Genomic DNA, 3,775 nt, shown 5'->3' on the forward strand with positions numbered 1-3,775 from the left:
ATGGATCCATCATGCCTTGTTACCGCTGTGCAGGTTGGTGGTGTTGTTGTTATGGTGTGGGGATGTTTTCTTGGCACACTTTAGGCCCCTTAGTGCCAATTGGGCATTGTTTAAATGCCACGGTCTACCTGAGCATTGTTTCTGACCATGTCCATCTTTTTATGACCACCATGTACCCATCCTCTGATGGCTACTTCCAGCAAGATAATGCACCATGTCACAAAGTTCAAATCATTTCAAATTGGTTTCTTGAACATGACAATGAGTTCACTGTACTAAAATGGCCCCCACAGTCACCAGATCTCAACCCAATAGAGCATCTTTGTGGTGGAACGGGAGCTTCGTGCCCTGGATGTGCATCCCACAAATCTCCATCAACTGCAAGATGCTATCCTATATGCTATCCTATCCTCCATCAACTGCTATATCCTATCAAAATGGGCCAACATTTCTAAAGAATGCTTTCAGCACCTTGTTGAATCAATGCCACGTAGAATTGTTCTTAAGGCGAAAGGGGGTCAAACACAGTATTAGTATGGTGTTCCTAATAATGCTTTAGGTGAGTGTATATGCACAAAGACAATAGGACCTTTTTGTCTCCTTTTTGTTTTATATAGTAGATTAAGAGAGCGAAAGTTGCAGCAGCTGCGAGGACATTTGAAAGTGCAGGCAGTGACAGTCAGTTGCGTGAAGGAGTCAGATTGGTCAAGGGCGAGGCACTGTGTTCAAAAAAATACTTCTATACGTATTATATCAATTTATATGTATATGTTAATAAAAACATATACACGCTCCCCGCTCCCAGCCAACTCTCTCTGTTAGATACTGACAACGCCACTGACACACTTTGTTCCATTCTTACATCCTGCTTAGACACATTATGCCCTCTCACATCGGGACCGGCCCGGGCCACACCACCCGCTCCTTGGCTAACTGAGGTTCTCTGTGACCATCGCTCTACACTCAGGGCTGCAGAGAGGAAGTGGCACAGATCGAATTATCCTTCTGACCTCGGTCTCTATCAGTCTCTTCTTGCCTCCTTCTCCAAGGATGTCTCCTCTGCTAAGACCCTATACTACCATTCTAAGATTAACAACTCGCCTGACTCTCACACTCTCTTCAAGACCTTCTCTACCCTTCTTTGTCCCCCTGCCCCTCCACCTTCATCCGATCTAACTACTGATGATTTTACTTCCTTCATTGTGAAGAAAACGAAAACTATTAGCAGTCAGTTCTCCGAGCTGCCGCTTCTTGCGCATGCTCAAACCTCTGGGACATGCTCCCTCCCCTCCTTCTCTCTCCTATCCGAAGCAGATATTTCCAAGGTCTTGACTTCTAACCATCCGACTACCTGCCCGCTAGATCCCATACCCATCTCCTTCAGGCCATCCCTCCGTCAGATATCCCTGCTTTCACTCACATCATCAATTCATCCCTTTCCACTGGCACCTTCCCCGCAGCATGTAAAGAGGCTCGGATAACCCCACTGCTGAAGAAACCCACACTCAATCCTGCTATGCTAGAGAACTACAGACCCGTTTCTCTTCTTCCCTTCATTGCCAAGACTCTCGAACGCGTTGTGTTCAACCAGCTCTCCTCTTTCTTCACACAAAATAACCTCCTAGATAGCAATCAGTCCGGTTTCAAAAGCGATCACTCCACTGAGACTGCGCTGCTCTCAGTCATTGAAGCCCTAAGGCGGGCAAGGGCAGCCTCCAAATCATCTGTGCTGATCTTACTGGATCTATCTGCAGCTTTTGACGCGGTCAATCACCGCACCCTCCTGTCGACACTCATGTCTATGGGTGTCTCTGACACAGCACTTCTATGGTTCAAGTCGTACCTCTCAGATAGGTCATTTCGGGTATCCTGGAGAGGTGATATAATATAATGTCTTGATACCGGGGTGCCTCAAGGCTCTGTGCTTGGACCACTGCTCTTTTCGATATACATGACATCCCTGGGCTTTGTCATTCAAGAACATGGCTTTTCCTAACACTGCTATGCAGACGACACTCAACTCCACTTATTGTTTCACCCTGATGATCCCACGGTTTCTGCCCGCATCTTGGCATGCCTGAGGGACATCTCACTCTGGATAAAGGATCACCATCTCCAGCTTAACCTTGCGAAGAACAAAATGCTTGTCATATTATCTGAACTAAAGATTCAGCACAACCTTTCCATTCAGCTAGGTTCCTCGACCATCACGCCTTCCAGGACGGCCAAAAACCTGGGAGTTGTCATTGATGATCGGCTTAGCTTCACAGAGCATGTTGCCAGCACCGCTCGCTCTTGTAGATTTATCCTCTACAATATTAGGAAAATTAGACCTTTCCTAGATGAGCATGCCACGCAGGTCCTGGTCCAAGCTCTTGTACTGTCCAGGCTGGACTACTGCAATGCGCTACTGGCGGGGCTTCCAGACTGCACGTCCAAACCCCTACAGATGATACAGAACGCAGCGGCAAAAGTGGTCTTCAGTGAGCCAAAGAGGGCGCACGTCACTCCTCTCTTTGTCAAGTTACACAGGCTTCCTATAGCAGCTCGCATCAAATTCAAAGCTCTGCTCTTGGCCTTTAAAACCACCACTGGGTCAGCACCCCCTTACCTTCACTTACTTATAGAGCCTTATGTACCCTCTCGATCCCTGCGCTCTGCCACCGAGCGACGGCTTGTGGTGCCATCTCAAAAAGGGAAAAAAACACTAGCGCGTACCTTCTCAGGAGCAGTTCCACAACTGTGAAATGATCTGCCGATCGTGACACGATCTGCTGACAGTGTAGCTGTCTTTAAGACTCAGCTAAAAACTCATCTCTTCCGCTATTACCTCACTTCCTAATAACGGACTTACTATCTTTCTTTAGTTACCTTTCTCTTTATCTCTTTCTCTATTTACCTTTCTCTTTATCTCTACTTATCTTAAAAAAAAATAAAAATAATTCTAACAAACCCTTGGCTATGTATATTGTGTTGGACTTGATGAGACTATTTCCAGTGCACTTATGTATTACTGTTCTTGTGTTGCTATAATTGCTTCTATTTGTTTACCTCACTTGTAAGTCGCGTTGGACAAAAGCGTCTGCTAAATGACAAAATGTAAAATGTAAATGTAAATATGATTGGTTCAGTAACTTCAGTTTCAAATTCATTATCTTTTATTATTAAATAAAATAAATAAAACTATTATTGGATGATCTTACTATTATTGTATGAAGTATAAAATACTTCTATAAATATTTGTAAAGAAGGCTCAGAAACAACGTGATCCATTTTGCGGATGTTTATTAAAACAAACCAATCTGTCAAACAAATCCAAGACGTGAGGCAGAAGAGTAAACAGTAACAGGCAGGCAGGTCAAACACAGTAAGCACTCCAATCCAGGCAAACAATATCAGGGTATAATCCAAAGGCAGAAAACAGATAAACAGGCAGATGGTCATAAACAGGCAGTCAGAAATAACACTCAGAAAAGCGCTCGGTATGCAGGGGTAAGCTGGCAATACTTCGCGCTAGACCTAGGCTAGCTTGAGGCTTAAGTAAGGCATGACAGGAAATGATCAGAGAAGCAGAGGGCGGCACCATGTCAGTACTCTGGAGAGGGCTCCCTCTGGTGGTGTGGCAGTATGGACGTTACAGTATCCCCCCCTCTAGGAGCGCCTCCTGGCGCTCTACGGGGTCTTCCTCGAGAGCGTGGTGCAGGTCGGTCGGGTCTCTCATGGTGTAAGCCGGTTCTCCGGCAACGTCGAGAGAAGGTGGTGGCTCTTGAGGCTC

General features: G+C 45.7%; 1 pseudogene; it reads left to right on the forward strand.

Annotated features, from left to right (window-relative positions):
* LOC141361717 (uncharacterized) lies at positions 1-2,842 on the forward strand (annotated as a pseudogene).
* Positions 2,843-3,775: the final 933 nt, after the last annotated feature.

Source organism: Misgurnus anguillicaudatus, chromosome 24 (assembly GCF_027580225.2).
Source record: "Misgurnus anguillicaudatus chromosome 24, ASM2758022v2, whole genome shotgun sequence".
Classification (NCBI taxonomy): Eukaryota; Metazoa; Chordata; class Actinopteri; order Cypriniformes; family Cobitidae; genus Misgurnus; species Misgurnus anguillicaudatus.